Below are 14,145 nucleotides of genomic sequence, written 5' to 3' on the forward strand. Positions count from 1 at the left end.
CAGGCCCATTTCCCCAGAGCACTCAGGTGGGCCCTTCGCTTCGGGTTCTCATCTTTCAAAGTTGTTCTGAGGCTCGGTGTCTAGGAAGGGCGTCCTTCCAGGTCAAAGCCCAGGATGGAGGCTTTCCATCAATAGCTTTGCAGAAAATACGCACACCTGCCCTCTCGGGGAGTCCCTGCCATTCCATTAGGGCTCAGCGTTGTGTAGAAGCCTAAGGTGAGACAGAATCTACTTCGCCAGCTTCCGGATCATCACGCCTTTCCCCTAAAAGCTATTACCAGACACACGCTTTCAACAGCACAGGCTGAGTGCTTGGGGGTGTCTTGTGTTTCTGGGGACCGACAGCTGAGTTAGGAGGTAAAGAACAGAGCACATAATGACAGGCACCGTTTATCGAGTACTTACATATGTCAGGCACTGTGCCGTACCCTTTGCCTGCATTAATTCAATTAACCATCTGCACAACCATCAACATTCCCATTTTACAGATTAGGAAGCTGAAGTAAGAGAGGGCTGGGAGGTACCTGAGGTCAATAGCTGGTGAGAAGCAGAGCCGGGCTAGGAGCCCATGCTCCCAACAAGCACACCCCCTCCAGACAGCGGGGTCGGCTGAATGCGTTCTCACCCCCTGTGTTTGGGTCTCTCTTTCCCTTTTGGTCACTTTCTGGTTCATAGCTGAGGTCACAAGCCACTTCTGATAGATGGTCACAACCAGGCCCCCAAGAAGGAGAACAGCAACCTGGAAGTCTCCTTGGGTCCGCAGAGAACTGTGTACAGAACCTGACTCATTCCCCCAGTGCTGGCACTGGGAGTGGAGTTGTCTCTTTTTCTTTTTTTTTAAGATTTATTTATTTATTGGGGGGGCAGAGGGAGAGGGAGAGAGAGAATCCCAGACTCCCCACTGAGCATGGAGCCTGATGCAGGGCTCGATCCCACAACCCTGAGATCATGACCTGAGCCAAAACCAAGAGTCGTACGCTTAACTGACTATACCACCCAGGTGCCCCTGGAGGTGTCTCTTACTGGGACACAGCCTCACCTATGTTGTGGGGCATGGGACCATTCTGCTGAAGGCTGGCGATGGCAGGGAGACGTCCCACAAACCCGCTTAGCATGTGGATATCTCAGGAGCTGCCCCGCTGCCCAAGCTGGACTGCAGTCCATGCGGACACCAAACATCTCCAAGTGCCTTTGTGTCTCCCAACCTGAGACTCTGCTCGGGAATCTTCATGCAAATGAGATCTTTCATGTTGTCTCTGAGTTGGTAAGAAATCAAGTAGAAGATTATTTTTCTTCCATGGTTCAGAGCTCGGAAGCTGATAAACTCAAATAACAAGAGGAAAATGTTCAAGAAGGGAAAGTCAGACTGAAAATGTTAAAGGATGTTACAGTTGATAGAATTATAAAGTTTTCATATTCAGAAGGGACCATAGAGAATATTAATCCAACTTCCTCATTTGATAGTTCAGGACACCAAAGTCCAACATACAAAGTGGATCCTCTCGGCTGGAAGCAGCAAAGCCAGTCTCTGACTCGGGGTTTCTCCTGCAAGTTCAAGGCCACTCCCATTCAACCACATGCCTCTCAAAAGAGATGTAGCCTTTGAGATCGGGGTTCATATTTTCTGAGGCATTGCTGTTTTCTTTAAGGAATAACATATTTATTAACATCTCTACATTGAATATTTATTAAGCAATTATGATGTGCCCAGCAGTCCGAGGCATCATGAGGATGACATTAATTATGAGAAGTATAAAAACGTTACATACGTGATTTTATCACGTTTATTTGTGTGATGACCCCAGTCGAGACAGAGAACAATTTATCACAAGGATCCCTTGTGCTGCGCGGTGACGGAGCTAAAGGCACGTGCACACACACACACCGCTGCGTGTGAACCAGAGTGATCTGAGTAAGGCCAATGAATTGTATCCGTATCTGTTTCCTGGGTGGAATGTGGCTACGTAAGTGCTATAATTCTGTATGTAACATTGAGAGGAATAGTTGAAGGGTGTCCATATCTATCCATATAATTTCTTAAAATGACATAAGAATCTACAATTATCTCAAAATAAAATGTTTTAAAATTGTCAAAGTCAAGAACACTGACACCATGAAATGCTGGTGAGGCTGTGGAGCCCCGGGAACTCTCATTCACTGCTGGGGGGCGGGGCACGCAACAAGGTGAGGCCACTTTGGAAGACAGTTTCCGAGTTTCTTACAAAACAAAACTTACTCTCACCACGTGATCCAGTGATCACACTGCTTGCCATTTACCCCAAGGAGTTGAAAATGTGTCCACACGAAACCTGCACAAAAATGCTTATATCAGCTTTATTCATGACTGTCCAATATTGGAAGCAACTGAGACATCCTTCAGTTGGTGAATTAATAAATAAACAGTGGTCCAACCAGACAACAGTTGAGCTATGAGCCCATGAAATGGCATGGAAGAAACTTAAATGCGTGTCATTAAGAGAAAGAAACCAGTCTGTAAAGGCTACACACTATATGATTACATCTATACAACATTCTGGAAAAGGCAAAACCATGGAGACAGTGAAAGATCCATGGGTGCAGAGGGTAGGGGACTGAGGGAAAGATGAATAGATGCAACATAGGATTTTTAGGACAGTGAAAATACTCTGCATGACACCATAATACACATCATTATGCATTTGTCCAAACGCATAGAATGTACACCAAGAGTGAACCCGTAACAGAAACTGCGGACTTCGGGCAATGATGCTGTGTCAGTGTAGGGTCAGCAGTTGTAACAAAGGTCCCACTCTGGTGAGGGACACTGATTACGGGAGGCTGTGCGTGTGGGCTCACTAGGGTATAGGAGAACTGTGTACCTTCCACTCAATTTTGTTGTGAACCTATAGCCACTCTAAACAATAAAATCTTTAAAACTATATTACTTAAGTGCCAGGATTGGTCAAGATTGTAATGATCTGAAGTGATTTCAGGTGGGCCATCTCGATCTATAAGTAAAAACGCTCTACCCTACAGGTGGGGCCGCTGTTGATACCAGGACCCTGAGTGTGCACCACGCATGCTGCTGAGATGCAGGGCATGAGCAGCTCTGTGGGGTCTCGCGTGGATGGGAAGGAGGCGTGGATGATGGGAAGGAAGCGTGGATGGGAAGGAGGCGTGGGAAAAGCTCGACTTCCAGGACAGGCAGGACTGAGAGAGGTCCAGCTAACCTCACGTTCAGAGACGCATGAGCAGATGTGGGGCAGGAAGGAGCTTGGGGTCCAGGGGACGAGGAGGGGGCTACTCCGGAAGCAGCTGTGTGCTAGGAAGCAGCTGGGGACAAGGCTGGAGGGGAGAGCCAGGAGAGAGGGATATACACAAGGTTGAGAGTTTTAACTAAAAGTCTAAGGGAAATAAAAACGAAGGTCCACCGATGTGTGGTGCAGCTGTTTTCAGCCTGTTAAAAGCAGAACCCCGATTTCACAGAAAACCTTCCAAAAAGCCCACTCCATGGAATGGGGCCTTCTCGGGTTGAATGCAGAGGTACCTCGCTAGCAGGCCATCCCCAGCCCAGGTGCCCCGGATCCCTGTGCTCAGCCTCGAGCGGCCTCAGAACTTCCAAATTCCAAGGCGTGACAGAGCAGAGGGTGGGGAGGCAGGCCCCAGGGCTCCTCTGCTCAGTCACTAGTGCTCACTGTGGAGAAGGCCTGCAAACTCACCAGATTTCAACTTCCTCTACCAGTCTCATGGGACAGAACAAGTGCCCGGGACCGAGAAGCACCGTGGGGACACCTGGCTACACACAGCTCTGGTTTCCATTGGTCTGGCTGGGGACAGGTTTACAGAAGCCGATAGACAGAAATCACCCAGATATTAGAAGCATGGAGACTTCATTTGCGGGTGCCGAACTGATAGAACCAAAAGGTGACGGAGGGATTTTCAGCTCCACGGCTCCAGTTTGCAGATGAGAAAGCCATGGTCAAAAGGAGGTCAGACAGAAAGCAAAACAGAAAAGGATCTGGATGTTTCCAATCTTGTCAGTAAACTAGGAGCTCAGGTCACTGTCTTCACTCATGTGATATTCTCTCATGTAAATTTAAACATGTGCCAGACAAGAGAAACATTATTCCCTGGCAGCAAAATAAGAGAAATGAGATCCAAAAATCACCCAAGATTTCCGCCCTTGTATTCTTCCTGACATTATGTAACTTGCTGAGGGGGTGGGACTTTGTTAAGTTTCTATTTAACTTTATATTCGTGTTCTTTCTACTTCTACAAAAGGATTTGAGGCCACAATCAAAGCTCGGGCACTTAGGTCAAAGTAATGAGAACAAAGCAAAACCAGAAGGAAAGAACCGAGGTAGGAGGGAGGGGATAACGAGCATGGAGAATTCGGGGGAGGTGGCTTCAGCTCCGGAGCACAGACTTAGGTCTGAGCTTCCCAGGAGCCCAGGCAAACAGGGCAATGGCATCATTCCCATCGTGCAGTTCTGGGAGTGGGAAAACACTTGTTTGGTGTCATTATAGCTGAGATCTTCTAGAAATTAACTCAGCAAGTGCTCAGAGGCAAAGAAACAGAAGGCCACCCACTCCACGCTGAGCCCCGTGCTGGGGGCATCAGCCTCTCTGGGATATTTAGTTGAATTCTGGCAACAGCAATGCCGTGACATTAGATGCTTAAGACAGTAGTGGACCTAGGGTTTGAAACCTGAGCTGTGTGTGAGAGGCCTGACAGAAAGCCCAGCGCTTGCTGTCTGCTTCGTGGGGAAGCAAGGAAATTAATTCACTCGTACACCCTCATGCATAAATAAAATCATAAATAAATAATACTAAAACCCTTGCTCTGGAGCTCATGGCATTTGGGTTTACTTGGAAGGCAGTGTTCGCCCTGGCGAAGGGCCAAAAGCTGGAGGGATCTCCGCTCGCGTTCCCCACTGCCTACATCTAATTAATAAGCGAACCCGTCCGCGCTTCTCCTGTAATTCCTCACCTCTTCCTCGCCTCCCTGCTGCTCCTGCCTGGGCTTGGCCCTTCATCTGCCTCCCGGGCGGCGTCCTCAAGGAGGGAGCCTGGCCGCAGGACACGCACTGGCTCTGGGGCCGACTGTCTAGGCCAACCCTGGTCATGAGTGCGTGACCTCGAACGAGTGGCCGGCCCTCCTGAGCCTGTTTGCGGTCATGGGAATGATGATGGGGATGACTGCCTCACGGGGCTGCAGGCCCTAGTGCACAAAAAGCTCAGAGGTCTCCAAGGAAACGTGCTCCGTGCGTGTCAGCAGGAACGGCCTTAGCCTCACACCCTTCCTGCTGTCGGGGAGAGTTATGAAAGCACAAACCTGAGCCATGTAGTGCCTTGCCAGGCAGCCTGGACCAGGCCCCATTGCTTCCAAGATGAAGTCCAGAGCTCTCGGACAGTGTTCCAGGCCCCCCTGACCTCCACAGACCCTCCGTCCAGGCCCTCACCATCCCCTCCTGCCCCAAGCCCCCAGCTCTGTCAGATTCCCCAGCCTTCCTAGCACCGCACAATGGCTTAGAACTCCAATTCTTCTGGGAGATGCAGCCAGACCACTGCCTGCTCTCTGAGACGGCCCACGCCAGGCCCCTGGGACACTTCACCGCATGGGTCTGTCCACCTGGCCCACCTCAGATCACGAGCCCCGGGTTGGCAGGGACCATGCCGCATTCAATAGCCAGCACCATGACCAGCACATAATAGCTACTCAGCATATGATGGAGGAGTGACTAGAATGAGCAATCAAGGTACCCACACCAGACCCATTCACTCCTGAAGGCATACTGTGCGCCCGTCACCGCTCGAGGCCCTGGGGGCACAGCAGTGGAAGGGCTCTCTTGCGAGCGGGGGAGGCAGGTGAGCAGACGCAGGGGTGGCAGGCACAGCATGTCTAGGTGGTGGCACATGGCACAGAGACAAAGCAGTGCATCGGTTTCCTGACCTCCTGCAACAAATCACCATAAATGCAGTGGCTTGAAACCACACTCGTGCATGATCTTGCAATGTGATGCGTCAGAAGTCCGGCGTGACCTCACTGAGCTAAAACCAAGGTGTCAACCAGGGCTGCGCTCCTCCCGGAGGCTCCAGGGGAAAAACCAATCCTTGCTTTTCCCAGCTTCCAGAGGCGTCCACATGCCTCGGCTTGCAGCCCCATCCCCAAATCATTCCCCTGTTTCCACCCGTATCTTCTCTGACTCTGACCCTCCACCTTCCTCCTGGAAGGACCCATGAGTACATTGGATAACCGGAACAACCTCTCCATCACCGAGCCATAGCCCAGTCACACTGCGAAGTCCCTTTACCCCACAAGGTGACATAATCTAGGCTCTGGGGATTAGGGTGCGCACATCTCTAGGGGGCTACTCTTCTGCCCACCGTGAGCAGAGAGGGAGAGCTGACGTTGGGGGGAAGAGGAGTCACCATTTTGTAAGGTGTCACAGGCAGACCTCGCTGAGAAGTTGCCACGGGAGGAAAACCCTGTGGTCTAGGAGGGAGTGGGCTGGGCAGACACTGGGGTCCCACCCCACCGGGTACTGCCTCCAGTGGGCCCACCATGCACAGGGAACATGAGGGGCCTGGGACAGGAAGAGGGGCCCGAAGGTGGGCCTGGCCAGGTGCAGGTAAAGCAGGACACAAGACAGGAAAGGGCAGAGTGGAAGCAGAAGCACCAGGGTCAGACCTCATTTAATCTCTGTAATATGCCCGGGAATGAGCACCGTAGCCCCGAGTTACACGGTTAATGGGTGGCTCAGCCAGCACTCCCAAACCGATGGCCTGTACGCCCGGCTTATGGCAACACCATGAATCGGGACATTTGATGCTGTTTTACAACTGGCAAACCAGCACAGGAGTACAAGCATCTACTCAGGCCCCTGTTGGTTTGCAGAGCCCCGCACACCCCGCCAAGGCCCTCCCCGGTCTTGCAAGGAGCCCGAGGCCCACAGAGTGGCCGGGGCAGGTTTCCATGTCTCTTGCAAAGCCACGGGTGCTATTCCATGCCTGCTCATCTCCCTGCTTGTCCACCAAGTCCCTGAGGATAATTAGTGCTTCACTCAGGGAACAGACTGATCTCACACTGGGAATCATCCAGCAAACGCCTCTTCCGATGGAACTCATTTAAGAAAGGGCAAGAACGGTCCCAAAGGACAATTAATACGTTTTCCATCTTGGAGTAATTTCCAGCAGGTGCCATGGCCAAAGGCACAGACCTACCCTCCCTGCAGCTGGGAGGGGGGCCCGTTGGTCACGGTCAGTGACACATTTTGAAAGGAAACGCTGTATCCTACAGCTTCGACTGGTGCAGATAATACCTCCCTGAAAAACACATTTTATCTTCCCAGTTCTGTCTAATCCTTCCCACCTGAAGCCTAGGAACCGCCTGGCATGTTCTGAGTCAATGTCTATTGTGGAAAAGAAAAGCTTGCTCCAAATCATTATAAACGAAGCAAGATAAGCACCAGCGGCCTGAATCTGGCTTTTCGGAAAGTAATCAGCGCCAACTCCGCCACCTTAGCACGTTCCAAATAGACGGTCGGACGGGCCCCCACCCACACCCCAGTCCTCATAAAAAATCGCCTCTGATAAGAGAAATTGCAGAGGAAGAGAGAATTGGAGAAGAAGAGAAGAATCTTTTTTCTGCTTCAGGAGCAGAAAGGATCCCCATTGTAGTGTCCAATCTTCAGCCTCCATCCTTCCTCCTCCAGGAAGCTGGGGGAAGAAAGGAGACCCTTCGGGAATGCGCCTAATCCCTTCTCTTTGGTTCTGCCACCTGGGCCTGAGGCTCTCCACACAGACCTCTCCATGGCCCTGGGAAGACAGGAGCCTGGGGCTGGATCTCCTTTGCTGGGAAATCAGGCGCTTCCAGGAGAGGAAAGAACACAGCCTTGCCTTCCCCTGTCACTGCCGCTCCCTCCTACGTGTGTTCTCCTCCTCCTCTGCCCCCATCAAGGTCCCGGTCAAGGTCCCGAGCGGTCCTGCTGCAGCAGAGACCCTAACTGGAATCTGAGAGCCACGATCCCTTACGTCCACCCGACTCCTGGGAAGAAGGTCAAGAGTACGTGAACGCACCACCTAAAATGACTGGGGTTCTTTGTCACTGAACACATCCAGGTGGGCGGCTGGCATACCGCACCCGTGTGCAGGCCTTGTGTCCACGAGCCGCTGTGGGCCCCGGTGGCCACCTGCTGATGCAGTGACAGAGGACCTTGGCCTCCATGCATGGCCGAGAGTCCCGCCTCATCCCCCCTCAGCTGCTGCCATGTCTGAGTCCAGCCTGGCCACACCTGACCTCGATCTAAACCCAGTGTGCACTGAGACTCGCTTGGGCCCAAGATGTCCTCTGCCCTGCAAGTAGACCTTCCATCTCTTGGAAAGAAAAGTGTCCATCGGGGTTTCTCAACGGCAGTGCCACGGACGTCGTGGGCTGGAGAACCCTTGGAGGCGGGGCCACACCGTGAGCATAGGTGGTACGGCGTCCATGCACGAGATGACAACGGTACCCTCTCCCCCAGGGGTGCGACAACGGAAACTGCTGAGAACCACTGGCTTAGGGGAAAGAGAATGAGCCATGATGCCAGCGTGACTCTGAAACAAGGCAATCTGTCTGGAACCCAAGGATGTTGGTTTGGAGCTGTCCCTGGCAGTCAGTCCTGGATTTGGCCACGCCACAAACCTCTGTGTGGGGCAAGGGAGGAAGGGAAAAAGGCGTCCTCCGGAAGGGGCCTACATAGAGCTGGGGAGTCCCAGGAAGGCGCCATCCGATCCCAACAACCGTGGTGAGTCGGGCTCCTGACATCACTCCAGAGGGGAAGTCCGCCCCCTCCAGCCACGCACATGCAGAGCGAGGGAACGCCACTCTAAACCACACCCTGGGCAAAGACACCTGCCATACAGCCTTGCCTGTCCTAGCGGACTGGAAAGCATGTGGCAGCCTGTCAACCGAGCACCGGTTTAAAAAAAAAAAAAATCACCGACATACAGTGACAGTCTATGAAACCATTTTAAAAATGCAGCAGATCTCTTTGTGCTGACATGGAAGGGGCCCAAGACCAGCTTGCTAAATGAGAAGATCGAGACACGGTAGTGCTCATGGTATGTTTCCATTTCTACAAAATGAAAGCGTGAGTTGAAGTGCATGCCTGCGCGAAGAAGCACCGAGAGGACACACAGGAGATGGTTGACTGTGGTTGCTTCTGGAGGGACTGGGCGTCTTCAGCAGAAACGAGATCACTTCCGTGGCGCGTACCCACTCATATTCTGAGTATGTTACCATGTGCACGCATACTTTGTCAATAAAATAAAATAGAGTGAGTTTAAAAATACACGCGTATCCATATGCATACAAACATATACACACACCCACACTGGACCTCACATTTCTAAAAGAAGGGAGCGTAATCTTGGTCAAAGAATAAAATGCTAAGACTTCCCCTACAATTTTTTCTTACTGGTTATACTAACTCGAATTCTTCTGCACAAAGAATTATGCCTACAAAACAGGAAGCTGATCCAGACCATCCTTAAAAAGAAAAGGCTACAAGGTGACCCAGGAAAGGCAATTTTGCTAGAAGTTGGCAACCACGCTCAGCCGGCACAGCCCTGAGGTCTCTTGCCTTTAAATTTAATGCTCTTTAAGTCCTCGGCGCACACTCATTCTTGATAAACAAAGTCGAAACAGTTGGCGAGCTTTTATGTGACTATTATATTATCATGAATGCTTCTTCAGGGTTAAGACACAATGACATGATAAATTAGGGAATCTGCTCCCATCCTTGACTCAAAGAGCAATCGCAACCAAGCCCACGAGCGCTCTGTGCTGGAGGCGAGTCTGACGAGAAGAGGCAAGAGAAGGTTAGCAGATCGCATGATGGATAAACCCAAAGAGTACAGCCGTCAATTTATTTGTGTTTAGTCCAGGGAGTAACACCATTTCGTAACTAGCAGCAATCCTGCCGGATTCGATCTTGCCTTCTTCCAAAGCATTGAGATGAAAATCTCTGAGTATATCAACAGAGTCCTTTCTTTTCCGAGCCCAGCCACTACCTCTCAAGCTGTGCCAAATCGATGGGTCAGGGCCAAGAAGATAAAGAATTATTAACAATAAATAAGAAGAACATGCCAGTATATTTCTAAAGTCATAATGATTTCTCACATTTTTAGGTAAGTTTTTAAATGTAACTTAAAATTAGAAATCACCAAATTTCAACAAAACGATCCACTTTTTTAGCATTAAGCTGTAAAGTTTGAAGTGTGCTTAAACGTCTTCACAGCAGAAAATTATGATGTATTTTTGAAAAAGAAGGGCCTCAGCTTTGGAGCTGGGTGTTCGCTTCGGGTTCATGTCCTACCAGCACCTAATAACGGGAGACTAGGTTGTCTGCCTTGGGTCGCAAGTTTGTTCAAAGAAAACCAGAATATTTCCAAGGAAATACGCTGGCTGATTAATAGAACGTTTCCTGGTTCCCATCCCTGTGTACCGACATTTAATCTCATGAACTATTTCTCACTCTGTAGTTTCAAAAGAATTATTCTCCATATGCCTACAGGCTCAGAAACACGACACGTGAGGCCAGACTTCCGTCTGAAGCACTCTACGCTGGGCATATCCACGGCCCTTTTATCCAACTTCAAAATAGAGCATCGTCATTGCTGTCTTTCAGATGGACAAACTGAGGTTCCAAATGGCTCACCCAAGACTGCAAACGGCAGAAGCAGCTGAGACAGGGCCTCGGTCCGGGACTGTGGGGCCCGACGCACTCCCGAGCACTCACACTGAGGGCACACAGTCCGAGCATCAAGCCCGGCACCCAGCCACAGCCACGGCCACCTCTCAGTGGAGAGACCGGTGGGGTGTCCTGTGCGAACCTGGCAGCCCGGGCACTGAGAAGCCTGGCGGCCGGCCCATCCCATCGCACCATGTTCGAGCATCAGTCCGCCCACACTTCTCACTCCCAGCTCCCGTGCCCTCCCTGGCAGCATCGTCGGGCAAGAAGGAAGCCAACGCAGGTAGGAAAAGTCCTGCCAGTAGTTCTGGTCTGGCTGACACTCTATTGCCTCGGGTGGAGCCCGCCGCCACGGCCTGGGGAAAATGGTCCTTTTCCAGCCTGTGGGCAGCGACCTCCGACCTCCCAGGGTGACCCAGTGGTGTTCCACCCGTCCTTCACTCACAGGAGAAACGGGGCGACCCCGGAGCTGCACTCCAGGCCCCATCACGACAGCGAAGACCAGTAGGGCTCAGAGTACACACAGGGAAAGGGCCGCCAGTATTTTCCTACGATTCCACTGTTGCCTCTTTTCCCCACGTCAGGAAAAATGAGGCCATTTAGAAAGTCAGTTGAATAAACTGATGAGCCCAATGGGCCGGAACCACGAAACAGATCGCCAAGTCGGTGTAAGTCTTCCCCAGAGGGAAAGGCGGGAGAAATATGGTGAACACAGTGCTATCTTGGTTTGGTCTGTGAAGAAAACTCCACCACAGAAAAGGGGAACAAGGAAAACTAAAGCCGGCCTCATCCTTTACATTTTCCTTTCGCTAGCACCCCTCATGGCAGGGCCCATCAATTTAACTTTTGGATGCTGGAATCCAGCCAAGAAACGCCCGGCTTCCATATGCTCAGCAAAGCGCAGAACACCAACTCCGCACGGCGGTTGGCAAGCACGGGGGTAAATCACGGCAGATTTCTTTGCAGACCCAATTTCTCCAATTCATTACTTGATTTTGAGAAATCTCCTCCCTGTGCCTGCCTCCTGATCCTGGTCTTGCAGGACTCAGCGGGGCTCACTGCCCACCCTGAATAATTGTTTTTCTTGGTTCGCTTAGCCCTCACCTGGCCAGATTTCCACCCATCGTATCTGTCACATCCAGGCCGTCAGAGCAAGAAGCCAGACATCTCAGTCACGATCCTTCCTGGGCCCGCGTTCCTCCCAGCCCTTGCACAGAGCCAGGCAGCGATAATGGACAGAAGGCAGCGGCTCTCACAGGACCAGTGGCTCTACCACGGGCAGAGGTAGGATGTGGCCTTGTGTCTCTCCCCTCCCTGCCACTCCCATCTTCCCCTGCCTGCACCCATCCAAGCCCACACACACAATACACACGCATACCACACACGTGTACACAATGCACCCACGTGTGCACACAATTCACACACCACGTACCCAGGCACACATATATGAACACATGTGAATACATGCGCACCCACACGCACACACACGCACACGTGGGCACATGCTCATACGTATACACGTGGGTACGGACACACACCACACACTTTTTTACTGCTTCCTATTCTAAATCAGACTTGGCAAGTCTACACATTGTTCCAACCCGCGATTGGCCCTACTCTGGGCCCCCAGCTTTGTCCAGGTGGGCCCTATGGAAGCGCCCCTGGTTCAGAAAAGCCCGGTAGTTATTGCCCAGCCAGCGTCAGGCATGACTGGGCCTTCTTCCAAGCATGGAGGCTACTTGATTTTTTTCCCGCGGAGGTTAGAACGTGTTGAATAAATGAATTGGTCTAGTTGCACAAACTTTGGCAAGTCATTTAACCTCTCCATCTGCAAACGGGGGAGGGACACCCACCTCACAGGGCTGCCTGTGGATGAAAGGAGCGTGGTCGGCAAGAATTCACTGCAAGTCGTGTCTGCGGCTGAACTCCACGCTCTCCATCAAGGCCTTGCTATTGACAAGCTCTTTATCGACAACACGGTGCCAGATGCTACAAGAAACAAAAGAAATGAAGGCGTGGGGTCAAAGCACCTTCCCAGAAGCAGCCATTAGCCATTGTAACAGTGTAAAAGTGTGGGCAGCAAGTAGACAATAGGAGGCCCAGCTGCCCCGCGGCCCGCAGACGCCCTCCCCAAGGGCGGGCTGCAGCAGCACGGGCTCGCCCTCCTCCAGCCCCCCGCCCCCACGCACGCTGCCCCCCTCCCCCTTCACTACTGCTCACACTCGCCCTTCAGTGACCCCGTCCCTCCTTGGAGCCTGCAACCACCAGAGGGTGTGGACTGAGCAAGGGGGAAAAGGCATGAGCAAAGGCAACTCATTCAAGGGACCCCACCCGGCCAAACCCTCCACAAAGACCCTCAGCAGGAACCAGTCCAGATTTGGCGGGGTCCGAATCTTACACAATTGGGGGCAGGGGCGGGAGGTGCTCTTTAAGGGAAAAAAGCACAAAATGATAAATATAAAACTAGGGATGACCATGCATACGTATTTATAACGAGACGAGAAATAACCACAAATTCCCAGAGCTCGGAGCACCTTCCGTCAGAGGCATCTGGAGCCCGTGGGCCCGTACTGCTCGCAGAGAAGCTTCCTAATTGTGAACCGGCTTCTGTCCCCAACCCCGGCACCGGCTGACGCTTAGAGGCCCTCATGGTTCCCTCTCACTTCAGTGCCTTCCGGTAAATCCACTGGACGCATGCGTCTCTCAGGGGCTAACATGCTGCTCGGCCGACATGTGTAGAGAGCGATGACAACTTTGTCAACAGTTGGAATGACCGATGACTCCTGCCCACCTGCTGGCTTGAGGGGAAAATGAAGTTGAAACTCACCCGCGCAGTTTTTCATTAAGCGAACCAGGTCATGTAAATGATCCCACAGGAGCCTTTCTGAATTCCGGAAAGCACGTGAAGTAATTGCTGGATTAGTATTTAATATTTATTCCAATTAGCATATTGGTTTTCAATAGCTTGCGCTTGCCACGCAGCAGAACAGACGCTCCAGGCGGAGGATGCCATCCCCTCCGCTCTGCCTGTCCGCACCCTCCCGCACCCTCCTCCCCCTCAGCCTGCAGCCCACCCAGCCTGCAAGGACCCCTCCCTCTCCCTCCAGCTCTCCAACTGCTGCACTTACGAGCTGCGTACCTCCACCTGGATGACAGTAGGCTTGTCCGCAGTTGTCACTGCGGAGGGTTCCAGAAATCTATGGCCTAGATCTCTTTCCGTTTCCCCAAGACAACAGTGTGGGGGCTAAAAATGCCCCATTCGTGCCCCAAGCTTCGCTGCTCACACCCGATTGGACACTCCCGTGTGCCCCACCTGTGCGCTGCAGTCACTCCTGCATCTAGTCTTCGAGGCCCTCGTGTGATGATCATCTGGTCACCGCGGCGGGGGGGGGGGGGGACACTTATTCCGCCGCCCCCCGGGGGGGGGGTCTTT

This window comes from Ursus arctos, unplaced genomic scaffold (genome assembly GCF_023065955.2).
Source record: "Ursus arctos isolate Adak ecotype North America unplaced genomic scaffold, UrsArc2.0 scaffold_13, whole genome shotgun sequence".
NCBI lineage: Eukaryota > Metazoa > Chordata > Mammalia > Carnivora > Ursidae > Ursus > Ursus arctos.